The sequence below is a fragment of the Copadichromis virginalis genome, linkage group LG18 (genome assembly GCF_057382275.1).
Source record: "Copadichromis virginalis isolate Kocher_CV1m ecotype Utaka linkage group LG18, C_Virginalis_male_GT1.1, whole genome shotgun sequence".
Classification (NCBI taxonomy): domain Eukaryota; kingdom Metazoa; phylum Chordata; class Actinopteri; order Cichliformes; family Cichlidae; genus Copadichromis; species Copadichromis virginalis.
In genome coordinates this window covers 8,560,757-8,574,568 of record NC_140635.1, presented here as the reverse complement: position 1 = coordinate 8,574,568, position 13,812 = coordinate 8,560,757, and the positions used below count along the sequence as shown (strand labels likewise).

General features: G+C 37.7%; 1 protein-coding gene and 1 long non-coding RNA gene across 3 annotated transcripts in view; one reads left to right on the top strand and one right to left on the bottom strand.

The window, feature by feature from the left end:
• The window catches only part of LOC146687198 (contactin-associated protein-like 4), a 136,006-nt gene that overhangs the window by 77,537 nt on the left and 44,657 nt on the right, over positions 1-13,812 (bottom strand). The window lies entirely within an intron of this gene.
• LOC146687199 (uncharacterized) lies at positions 3,691-6,401 on the top strand. Of its 2 annotated transcripts, none has more exons than XR_014916530.1 (3): positions 3,691-4,024; positions 5,045-5,702; positions 5,791-6,401. It is a non-coding gene; the product is annotated as an uncharacterized LOC146687199 (long non-coding RNA). The 2 variants fall into 2 exon arrangements; XR_014916529.1 differs by having other exon boundaries at positions 3,691-4,033.

Here is a 13,812-nt window from a genome sequence, read left to right as displayed (position 1 = left end):
GTATTTATATATATATGTGTGTGTGTGTGTGTGTATATATATATATATATATATATATAACAATTCTGTAACTGTAACTTCGGTCGTTGCTGTGCTTTTTGGAAGTCGAATTTCCCAGAGGAACCCACCCGAGGGATTAATAAAGTTCTATCTTATCTTATCTTATCTTATCTTATCCATTGCACTAGTCTTTGTGTAGCACTGTCTTTAAATGCCTTCTCGGCAGCTGCACACGCAATAGGGGGTACAATCCAAGCTTGAAAATGTCTTGCGTCTTTTTTAACCTCACTGCTACGATATTTTGCCCTTTACAAACAACCGCACATTGCTGTGAAGTCTCTATTATCATTTCTCAGAAAAAGCATCGCCAATAAGAGGATGCAGTTCTATACACTGAAGAGTTGCCAGACCATTTGTATCCTGTCCCCAAATATTGCAGTGCTAAGAAGCTGTGGTGTGAGCTATTGATTAGTTTTTAAGTTTGCCTGCAAGACTGCATCCGTTGCTATATAAAATATCATCAATAAAGGGTTGTGGTGCCAAGCATTGATTCGTTTTACAGCAGCTGTGCAGGTTCCTTTTCCGTATTACACATCACCAATAAAGAGCGGTGTGGTAGCATATTGATTAGATGTTTTCTAGATCAATAGGTTGAAAAAGGAAAAGCAAACCAAACAAAAGGCAGAGCTTTGAAAAAGTTATTTTATTCAAACATTATATACACATTTAGTTTTGTTCTTCATTTGGCTAGCAGCACTGTGTCTCACTCCAAAACACTGTCACTATAAGTGGTGGTGGTGTAAGCTATTGATTGGAAATACACCAGCTTATTGTAATTAAATGTATCTGTGTTTTCTGATGCAGTGACAACAGTTAGGAGAGAAAGAAGAAGCCAGAATCTGTGTTTGTGTGCGAGTGTGCAAAAGTGCTGTGTCAGGCCAAAGAGATGCCTCAGAGCTCAAACACCAGATGGTCAATTCTGAAAGTGGAGAGTGCTGACCCGAGCCCCACTGAGCACACACGCGCACACACTTTTCATCACTTCAGAGGTCTTTGTCATGATGCACATTTATTTCCTATGGAATTATTGTAACACTAATCACAGTTACCATAAACAGTATCTCACTTTAAATCTAATTGTTTCATTATTTACTTTTTTGATTCTGTGGACCAAATTTCTGCAGCCAAGCAGAAAAGATCCGCACAATGTGAGCAGGTAAACAGGTGTCCCACATGATGAGACGCTTTAAATGTACACAACTACTAATACTATAAAGAAAATCGAGGAGGAAATTCTGCACATTTGATGGTGTAGAGGTAGTAATCACAGTTGGATGCCATTTGTAACTCGAAACACCAGAAAGCTTTTCTCTGTCATGGACCCTGAGTTATTTTGCCCGAGTTTTGAGTTATTATATATTAATACTTGGACTTTGTTTTGTTTTTTTGCTGTTTTGACTTCTTTTTGAGTTTTGTTTTCTTTTTATGTAGCTGGTATTCCCTGGCTAGTTTCCTCATGATTACATTCTCTGTTTAGTCTTTAAATTGTAGTTTTTGTCATTAAATTTCTGTTTATGGTCAGATTTATAGTTTATATTTAATTCCTTGAGTTTCCCTGTTTCTTGTTAAATTTGCATCTCTGTGTCAGATGTTGTCCTGTTAAGTTACTTCCTGTTTTACTGGTACACAGTAGCTGTTATTTTCTGTGTCTTTTTCCTGGGTTTTTTTTTTTTTTGTCATCCATGATTAGTTTCAGTGGAGTCTAATTATCCTTCTGCATCCCATCTTCCTGATTACCTATTTTGTATTTAAGCCCTCAGTTTGCATCTATTCTTTGCTGTGTTGCATTGTGTAGTCTGCGCATTTGTTTCTCGTTTGTTCCTGTAGTGCATTCCTTGGACTCCTCTGGCTTCTAGTGACCCTTGTAATCTTCGTGTACTTTTTTTTTTGTTTCCCTTAGAATTTAATCATCCTTGATAAATATCTTTATTTGTATTCTGAACTCTGACCTTCTGCATTTGGGTGCACATTTACACCCACTTACACTTGCGTACAAAGGCAGCTGGCAGAAATCAATTAGAGAAACTGTCTTGTCCAAATAACATAAAGACCTGGATGAACTCCTTCTAAAATCAGACAAAACAGAGATTATTGTAATTGACCCTAAATATTTTTGGAAACATGTTTAACCATAGTTACTCATTACTTTGCATTACTTGAGTTCAAGAGACAGACAACTTCTTTATTTTGAAGATGATTGTGCGATTAAAAAGTTTGATTCTATTGACTGATGATAATTATGTGTAATTATGCATTTGGTACTTCAAATTGTCACGTTACTGTCACGTTACTGTACTGAGCTTGTTCCGTGTACAAGCTGTTTCCATCGAACTGCTAGGCAGAGTCAGTGAGTTGGGATTTACAGTCTGGGCTGCCCAAATTCCCATAGTACCAGCAACAAGAAGGTCATAAGCCATCTTGACAGTCTACAAAGGATAGTTAGCTTGGGTGTGCAGACTTTCATGGCCCAACAGTTTGACTGAATTGTCAAGAATTTTCCCAGAACTGAGACAGAATTTGCATTCATCAGTCAACTGAAGCCTTTCTTCCAGCATGCAGGCATTGCTAAGCTTTTCCAGGACACTGAGCAGTGTCATTTCTAAATAAATGTGCTTTATAGACTCACCATACTTCCAGATCTCCACAAGACATGTCACATGTGATTCAAGCCCATGCCATTTTCAAAAGTAAATTAAAAATATACTAAATGTAAGAAAATAAATGAATACATGATAAATGAATAGTCAAGGGGGGAAACCTACAAGTGTACAACTGTAGACATGTGGCAGTTGTAAACATTAGTGCCACCATTCATCATTTTGGTTTTAATATGTTCAATAAGAACCAAATGTGTGTGGCACCAGGCCCAGCAGAAATCTAAAAGAACTAGTATTGTGGCTGCTGGAAGCTGATCTTAAAAGAGCTAAAGGCCAAAGCTAATAAGCACTTGACTCAGACATGTCCAGTGACAGCAGAACTGTGAGGGGCAGACACTCCTGACCTTTACTCGTGTTGATAATGCTGTGGAGGCAAAGAGAAAGAGATCAGAGACAAAACTGAGACAAAGAGACGCTGCAAAGATTTACTATGTCCTGTCAGATAAAACAACCCTGTCTCCATAAAAGATGGAGCACTGTAAACTGTACAAACAGAATACAAACCATTGGTAAAACTAGCATAACAACACCAGGATATGTTTTTTAAATATGTACTTATTTTCAACTTGATTCAAACCAACAGAGATTCAAAGCACTGAAATGTTCTTCACTTCTATCTATGTAGTCATGAATTATAAATCAGTTCCAACACCTAAAGAAACAATGATACAAAGATACAGTTTGACATAAAGTGTAAAACCAGCTGAAGCACAACAGTTGCTGTCCTAGAAAATCAACACATTGAATTGAATTTTACATTTTGCACATTTATACACTTCACAACTACTTGTTAGGAATACTCATTTAATCAAATGGATACCAGAGAACTTGCACTTTGCACTTCCCCACAAAACAACAGCTCTGCCACAAGTTGATGGTCAGAAGATGCTATAAATCAGAAGACAAGAGTCTCAGTCATACACTCTAAAAAATATTCGTTGTGTTTGTCGGTAGAACTTAACAAAAAAGCATTTTTCTGCTAAAAAAAAGTAAGTTGCCTACATGTACACGTTTTAGTGAGTTGAATAATCAATGTTAGAAGTCAGTGCAACACAAAAATTAAAAAACAGCTCCTTAACTTAAATGTTTGAGTATATTGAATAAAATACTTTTGTCATCAATCAACAACAGAAAATATTAAGTTTGTGTAACATGTAAAAATGAGTTTCAACATCCTTCCTGTTTGAATTGAGACCATTCAGACAGACAAGGGCAACCCCGTAGCATATGTTCGTATCGTGCGCAACAGTTTCTGGATTCTTGTGGCTTCGTGGGAGAAGAGGTGTGTTTGCCCTCGACTGTGTTCGGTGAGTTAAGTAAGTACTGAATTCTAAATAGATGAATTACAAGTTATATTTGTACACTCTAAAATGTCATATTTAAAAAAAAACTGAAATTTGATGGTTTTAATCGTAATTTAGCAGAGTATAGTTGTTGTTGTTTTTTTAAGTTTAGCTAGCCGTTTCTTTTAGCTAGCAAACGTTCCTCACAAATAAAAGAGTACAGATACAATTAAAACATGTCACTTGTCAGGGTACATTTGGTTAGCTGATAGACTATGTCGACAGCAGAGCATGTTCAATTTGAACCCGTATATGTTCAAATTAACCGGTCAGTAGCTGCCTGCATTTTTATCATGGTGTCAGAGTAAATTCGTGTTTCCACAAGATGGTCTCGGGTGAGGTAACTAATTACTGACAGAGTAAAATGTGGTGAATTTATCCCTGACTAAAAGTATTTCTATCAATTGTGTTGATGTTCTAAGCTCGACTGGGAATTCTGCCTGAGATTAAAGTTGGTTGACCTAGCAAAAAAACCCCAAAAAACAATATTGTGTGTGTGTGTGTGTGTGTGTGTGTGTGTGTGCATACGACTTGCATTTGCTTTCTGTAATTGTAAGCATAATGTAAAGTGTGGGATTGTGGCATGTCCACAGTGGTATTTAAATAGTTTAAAAGAAATTTCTCTTGCACATTTGGATTTGACACCTTATTACAAGTTTAAACTGCAGTCTGTAGATGTCAATTTTAAAATTCAATTTTGTTCAGTCTTTATGATTAATCTTTTTCAGTGTTGCATTGTAGTGTTTTAGAGAAGGTTTTATACTTAAAATAGCTTGTTAACTCAAAAGCTTCAATAATTCTTTGCATTACAAAAGGTTGCAGTAAATTTCAAAATGCATTGGACTTGCAAAATTTGCAAGTTTGAAACATCAAGAAGGAATGAGCTCTTAAAGCATTACAGGCTTAAACATAGCCATGGGGGACTGTTTATGCCTTGCCTGTACTGGGATTGTAACTGCTCATTTGAACATATGCTTCTCATAGGAACCGAAAACACACTCCTCACTCATTGGATGACTTCAAGCCTGAGCTGATACAGCGGTGTGTCAGTCGTTTGAATGCAGGAGATGATCCTCTTGAGGAACATAATGAAAATCCATTGTGTGAAGATGTAGCAAATGAAGAGGATGAAGAAATTGGGGAATTGCCTAATTTAATTGAGAAACATTTAGCCCACCTACTACTAAAACTGGAAAGTATATATAATGTACCTCGCAGGTGTATTGATGAATTAGTTGTTACAGTTACAGTTATAGTTCATGTCATTCTCTGATTCAGGTCCTATTCATCAAAAGCACAATTGTGCTGTTGATGAAATTTAGGTTACATTTACTTTTAGTCACTTTATCCTATTGCTAGCAAAGTGGGCATTTAAAGCAGGCCAGTGTGTAACAGTTTAAATTGAAGTTACAAAGATTAAATCTTTATTTCTTTTAAAAACATATTTAAAATCAATATTTGGCACAATGCAAGTCACATAAATGTAATAGTTTTGACTTTTCACCTAATAAACTGTAAGTTTAAGTTTTGTTTTGCTTTTTTTATTCTCCAGAGTTCGGTGGAAATGAAGAGAGAGGTCGCAATCCGTTGCCTGAAGGTGTATCTGAAAGAGAAGGAAGAGGATCTCTTCAGAGAACAGCTGGTAGGTGAATCTCGCATTCTTTTGTGTTTTATTTTTAAATGGCACATAAAATGCTGACATGTTTCCATTTAAACTACCTACTTGCCAGGATGGTGAACAACAGTTCCCAGAAGAAGTGGTAAAGATTGTAGTCACCAGACGTGCAGCAGTGTCTCTCAAAGCTGTCGCTAAAATTGTGATTGAAGGAACAGCAGTCCTGGAAGACCTTGATGTGCCCAGAGTGTGTGCCTTAATGATGGGGCTTATATACACTCTCAATCTGAGCTACCCAAAACAAGTAAAGAACACTAGAGGTATTTCTGGAACTTGATGGGCTTAAACCAGTCCACGGGTAATGTCTGTTAAGTGCAAACTTCTGTCATGAAACGAATGTGAATTGGACTGTAGTATTCCGATGTGCCTCTTACGTTTTTGTATGCAGTCCCAGATGAGTGTAGTTTTGAGAAAAGTTTGTAATACATATAATCTTAGCTTTGGATTGTTCTGTTGTTGAACATTAAAATCTTTTGTCATTTCCTTGATTCTGCGACAAGTTGAACAAGTTGATACCAATTTATGTTAATGTTAACGTACATGAAGTACTTTTTTTTTTTAGTCATTTATAATTAAAGGGCTGCTGTAATGTTTCATTTATGTTGTATTGACACAGAAGTGTATTACTTTGAAAATGTTTTGTAATAAAATAATCAATTGGAATAAGTGAAATGGCTTTGTGTGATTTTTAGAAAAGCTACTATAGAAACCTAAACTAATTGGCATGGATAATTGTGAGTAGGATATATGTAAAAAAGTTCGTTGGTGTAACTCAACTAATGTAATTTCTCAACTTAATTTTACCAGAAATTTTAAATTAATATTAGGTTGAATAAACTTAATTATGCTTGTGGAGGTCAAGGTAAATCATGTTGGTTTGTTAAACAAGTTGAGTTAGCCAAACCTAAAAATTACTTGCTGAATTTACTTAATAATATGCAAAATTTGTAACTTAAAAAGCTGAGTGGAAATTGTTACCTTACTTTTTTAAGTTGAGGCAACAAAATATTTTTTAGAGTGTATGGGATTTTTATTTTTTGCTTACATTGTTCTTTTGTAACTTTTTGGTTAAGTTTAGGTGAAAAAAAAAAAACACAGTTTACTACCCATTCAAACTGAAAAATCTTACTTTTTTATTATTATTTTATTATGTTTTAATAGACAAAAGGTACAGCTATTAAGTGATGTGTCTGTGGCTATCCTGCTTAATTGCCACATGCTTTGGTCTTCAAGGTGTACACTGAGGTGTTTCCAGGCTGTCCTGGGTGCATATAGAGATTGAAAATGTGACGTCATTCAGGGGTAAAACTGCAAAGGATTCTGGGAACTCGTGGCAAGAGGTACTAGCGCACGCAGGCTTTCAATTGAAATCAGTTACACAGCGATAAAAAGCAACCCAAAAAATGGCAAGAAGCTGTTGTATTATTAACTGCAATAGCCGGTCGCATGACAGCCACGGGAAGCCGACGGGTAAAGAGATCGGTTGTTATCGGATTACGTCGTTGAAGAGAAATTGTTCGAGCCATCTTTCCGAAGTAACAAACAGGCGACGGATGGCCTGGATTGCAGCCATTCAAAGACCAAATATAACGTCCCAGAACACTCCAGCTCACATGTTAGTCTGCTCCAAGCATTCCCACGAAGGTCAGTGTTTTGTAGTAGTTAATACGTCATTTTTCATAACATAATTGGTGATATAGGTTACAAGCAAGTCTGGCGCTGAACAGAAATTGCCGCGCTATGCTCCTTTGTTTATTGTGCATAAATAGTGAATTGTCCTGACACAATATTGCGTTTTGCTTCTGTTATTACCATGGTACACTGACAAAAACATATACTTTTATTCACAGGGTAAAACAGGGTTTTTTTTGTATCACCAATTGCCCAGTGCGATTACAGCATTATTGTCACTGCTACATTTCTGTAATGCGCACCAGAAATTATTTCCACTACTAATTAATTACCGTTGAGCTTAAAGGTCCTATTATGAAGACGATTTGTGAGACTGGTAAACTTATGATAGGTACGATGGTCTTTCGTTCTACGCGGTGCATTTCAAGGTCCTGTACCCATTCGTTGGTAAACTGTACCTGGGCTTGTTGCAGTGACCTGAAGTTACTAAACTTCATGAGTGTATGCACTCACTCCAAGAACCGTATAATTATAAATATGAGCGTGGTGAAAGTTGGGCAGCACGCTAACATATTTTGTCCACTCTGTGTGCTCGTACGGGTCTAAACCTTTCACTCCTTTGATTTTTTCCTCGTATCTTTTCTTTGACTTTTCATCATGTCTGTCTTTGTACGGACCGGCATTGTTCTCATTCATTTTGTACATAACTTTTTTGGGGGACAAAGAACAAGCAAGAAGGTATTGGAACCGGAGAATGAACGTTTTGCGGTGCTGCAAATGCTTGCATTTGATGCAGTATTTGGATTGTTTTGCCACGAGTTCCTGGCATGCAATGCACGAAAGTCACGTGGTCTGTCAATCTCTATACTCAAAACTCCTCACCTAGATGATGTCCAAACCGAAACCACTCCTTTTGACATGGAAGAGTAGCCACTCTATTTTGACCTCTTCTTAAATGACTAAACTCTCCTAATAAATCTCACCACAAGCGTCTGGCACAGTCTTCCACAAGCATCCTTTAGTCACTACCCACAGGTTGTCACCATAAGTTGGGATAGGAATGCAGATCAACTGGTAAATCAACAGCTACAGCTCACCAACATTAGTGCAGGCGCTACACTAGTCCATTTGTTAATAACCCTCTCCTAGCTTCACACCTCATAAACAATACGCCTAGACATGTAAAATTCTCCACATGGGGCTGTAACTCATTCCCAATGGGCACTCCAGCCTTTCCCTATCTGAGGCCTCAGAGGCTGAGGCTTCACTCTTCTGGACAGAGATTTCTGATGCTGTGCCAAAAATGCCAATTACAGCTGGATAGTGTTGTGACAACAACACTGCCTTAGGAAGAAGACAATGAATGTTACCCAAGCCTACATTGGAACCTAAGCGAGAGATATATTGTCAGTTTCCACTCATCCACAGGATAAAATACTTGCATGAAAGGCAGATGATTAAATTGTGCAGCTGTCAAAAGTCATTTACATGCTACGAACAACACCAGCTGAATATTTTTGCCCCCATTTCAGACGGTGAGAGACTCCTATTGAATAGAGTGCATTATAGCAGTGAAAAGAAATACAAACCACCACCCACTGCAAACTCGATTATAGAATTATCAGCTTTTGGACAATGTCAAAAAAGCCAAATATACAGGCTCCATTTATAGGTAGAATTCATGGCACTGTTGTAAGGGATTGTATTATAGTGCACAGGCAATCCCAATTAAATGCTTGGTGAATTAACTCATCTTTTGTGCTTTCTGTTAGCGTAATGTATATTGACTAAAAACTTTCTGGGTTATGCTACCAGTTAATTGGGGTTCATTAAAAGCAGCTGAACTAACTGACCATTATCTTTATTCTCCCTAATTAGCTGCAAATTAAATTGAAAATTGGTTTCCAGAAAACTTTATCCTAATTTTCCCCAGAAAGTCCCCGAATAATCATACATAGTATAAGACTTTGTTTTTTTCTGGAAAATTCTTCTCAACAAAGACTTAATACAACTAATGTGAGACAGGTTTGTCCCTGATACCAACTGAATCCAGTTAACCTGTAAGGACTGACACCTGAAACCAACTCAATTTGTCCCGTTACTAGAGCATTAAGGAGTGTATGTAATAGGTGAAGAGAAAAGCTGCTCAGGCTGCACAGTTGCCCTTCTGCTTTACTGCTGAAGGGAGACCAAGCTTGACATGAAGCCACTGCGGACAGAAGCACAGCTATAAGAAGCAGATACATGGATAAGCAAAGAAAGGACCACTGAATCATTAATAATGCACCGAAATTCCACCTGACAGGTACAGAAGACAGACAGGAACATACAGAGATAGACATGAGCAAAATGAAAAGTCAAAAGTTGAAAGGAGAGACAGGCAGAGGAAGAGGCAAGCTGTTACCTTAAGAGACAGGCAGCACAGTGAACAGACAACACTACAGACAGACAGGGAGCTGAATGGGAAAGACAGACCTGGAATGAAGGTTAATCATTTACATGAGAATAGCAAGCCTGGATGGTAATTTCAGCAGCCTGATGACATGTCAGACGAACAGAAGGGCTAATGGGCTCGATGTAGCAGCAGCAGGCTGGGAAACATTGGATATCTCCTGCAGGGAAACTCCAGCCTATTTCCCCTCAAGCTTCAAGTGTAATACTGGAACTTTGAACAATGAACACACTCACACACAGAGACAGGCGTAAATCAGTACTTGATTAGTTGGCAATTCGTAAACACAACAGGTTTCCAATTAAAGTTAAATTCGCATTTTAAATCAAATTCACTGAGAAAGTGATTACAGTGGTACAATAAGTCTTAACGTCTATTCCAGCATAATTGCAGCAGCTTTACTGATAATTGTCAGCGCTGCCCCGAGAAAAGAACACGAACACTGCTATTAACATTTGGCAAGAAGATGTGGCTGACGAAATTAGTTTTTACTGATGAAAATGTGGCTGCAGACGGAGTGAAACTAATGACTACACCAGAAAACAGACTGCAAAGAAAAGGAGACAACTTCAAAGAAGCTCATTTAAAACACGGAAAGCAGATGGATGGGAAAGGGGGGTAAAAATTCTACAAGGATAAAAAAAAAGAGGCTTATGTGAGAAATGAGCGATAAACTGTAAGAACAGGAAATCAAAATGAAGGAAGATCTAAACAGAGAGGTGGGGAGCCCAGAATAGTGAGTGATTCATCCCACAGGTTTTGGTAAGACAGACATTTATCTTCAACGAGCCTCTTGCCAGAGCTTTTCAGGCTTTTCTGCACCCAGATGTAAAAATACAGTGACTGCAAAAAATATTGAGTGTGTCACCTTTCAAAAGAATCTGCCATCTATATAAAAACAAGAATGTGTATATCGCTCTGAAGCGATACACAACATATAAACACATTTATCACTGCTTAGCTGAGCTTTTTGTGTGATAAAACTATGTGGCAAACAACAACATCGTCATTTCAGACGTGGTTTTTATTTGTTCAGCAAGTCTGCCAAGCACACTTCACGTCTCAACTGAGTCCCACAAAGTGGCAAAAAATGGCTGGCTGAATCCAGTAACGCATATGCTCGTCCTGCATTTGCACATTGATTTCATCACAAACTCAAACCTGCGCAGAGAGCGAGCATGTGCAAGAAGCCAAGAGTGCTTGAACACTACGTGTTTCACAAAGGGGACGTCATTTAAATTTATATCAGCTATTTTTTCAGTTGTTTTTTTTAATGAGCAGAGACAGAAATTTTAAATGTACCTATGTGTTCCCGTGTATTTCATATATCATATATTTCTGCCTGTTTGAACACAAAGGCCTGACATTGTTTGAAAATGGAAAGTTTGTGTAATCAGAATCAGAAAGGGTTTTATTGCCAAATGTTGAGCGGGTTTACAACATTAGGAAATTGCTGCGGTGCTTCAGTGCAAACATACTGTTATAAATACTGTTATAAATTAAGCTTAAATAGACATGAAAATAAAAATGAGAGTAATAAGTTATACATTAGATCTTTATTCTCTGAAGAAACAGAAAAATGTAACAGTGCACTGAAATAGTTTCATAAACCACTGGCCACAAATAACTCTACACAGTACATTTTGGATATATGCTCAAGACTATCACCACCAGCAACAATGTCTCCAAGCTGTTTTACAATTTATGGCTAGGTTTTAAAGTTAAGCATTAGCAACCACTGTTGTCATTGCTGGAGTCAAGCAAGCCAAGCAAATCAATGATGTAGTCAAGCAGTAGAGCAAGTGTTCCTCTGACTGTGAGGTGTCCACACTTGAAAAAGACCAGACTTTGAATTTCACTCAACTTTATTTAGACCAACTAGTTTGATAGCTGGTAGGTAGCAGCAGGTAAAAAACCTTTCAACACAAAAATAAAGAACATTTCATTAACCATTCAGATAAATTACACAGAAGACAGATGAAATAACAAAATACACTTCAGTAAAGCCATTTACCATGTGGTTAACTGTGTTAATTTAACTGTGGTTCTTAAATAAATATACACAATGTGTCTTCTTTGCATTTAACACTTTTTTATAAACAATTGTATTTTAAAGTATACATTTTAGAGTTCACAAACATTTTAATAGACTTTAACTAAGGATTTTCTTTACAAAGAATTATTTTCTTCAAATCAAAACCAAACATTTATTCACTAGTTTTATGATCCACCCAAGGATTGGGGTAACTATTTTTAATATTAATTAACATAAATATGTGGGAACACTAAATGCACAAACAATTTATTCAAACTTAAACATTCATTTTTGTCAATATAATTAAACTTAAATGCAGCAACTATTTCCCTAAGCGTAAAACATTTGCACAACTGAGCTTCCATAGTCCCAGATACATCTGCAAAAGCAAAATGTGAACTCAAGAGCTTACCGATAGCCGGTCTTGTTCAAAGTCTTCCTCACAGTGGAAAAGTGCTTTGTTTGCCGTCCTCTCAGTATGTTGCACCCGGGTCAAATGACTGCTGCATGCATTTAAAGGTTTACTAGGCACGCCCACCCTTGATTGCTCTAATGTGGCTCACCTGGCAGGGCGGCGCACACCAGGCCGTGCTTAGTTGTTGATTGCACCCAAGGTCTAATCAGCGGCCATGGGTAAGCAGCAGCACCGAACAGGTAGAGGGCAGGAGGAGGAAAAGAGGAATAACAGCCACACCTACTAGGTCAGCACGACAATGTAGTCAAGCAGTAGAGCACCTGCTCTATACCTGCTGAGCTACAGCCATCTCTAATAACAAAAAGTCTTTGAAGTTAAAGCCCAAATTTAATAATACATGCATTTATATGTAAAAGGTATTTCAGGGCTTTGATAATCTCTGTTCATTTAGTGAGTAAATGAACTGAAAGGGAAGCTGCTCCTCTGAGAACAGCTACAGCAGCCAGAGTTTTTGCAGCATCAGCAGCCGCAGAAGCAGCAGTAGGAGTTGAAAATGAGACGGAGGCGTTCATTAATTCATTGATTTCCTCAGCAAACAGCCGGGATCGTGTGGGCTTTGCACCGTTAATACAGCTGGGAAGGAAATGTGACACACACGGCTCTCCTGATCTGCCACTACAACTTGATTTGAAAAATGTAGTAGTAGAATGACAGCTGAACCTGATTTATGAAGCCATCAGCAGCACAGTGGCCATTCATTACCCTCCTACTCCTAATGTCTGCGTTTTTGCAACTTGACGTGATTTTTACTGATTATTTTTTACAGTTATGATCCACGAGTATCGTGTATGACCTGACATTCATGGCACTGAATTTGTCATTAATTATCATTTTTAATTAATCAAGAATCTGGCCGCTTGAGGGAGCAATACTGATAAATTATTAGCATGTAGAGTGGCTTTTCCTTGACTAAATTCTAAGCCGTGCTCAAAACAAGTTGTTAAGTTAGTCTGTCTGCATTTTGGCACTGCACGAGTAGAACACACTCATGTCCTGAAAGTACTTTAGCTTTGAATTCAAAAGTGAAGTTTTAAACATTAAAGAGTTAGTGTAAATATTAAATATATGTCTATTATAGATTAAAATTGATGACGTGGAGTTATTGGCATAATTACCAAGGCTGTGACCCTGGAGAAGGCGCCACATTGAATTTTTTTCTTTTATTTAGTTAGTGGTAGTTTTCACATTGAAACAGCAGTGGTATAATGGTGGCATAATCAAAGATGAATGGAATAGGAAACAGATCATCCTCCCAACAGTGTCCTGTTTGCAGTCACAGGATCACAAGTTCTGGAAGTGAAAGTCAATGTCTTTGTACTGCAGAGTGTTTCAGGGTGTTAAAATCAGAGGGGGATACATTTTTATCCCCACCGGGCTTAAAAAAATCCTTTAGAAGAAGCAGGGACGTGTAGACCCGGTCAAATTACACCCTAATTTCATCCCAGAATAAACTCACAAATAGCTCCGGCCACAAAGACTGAAA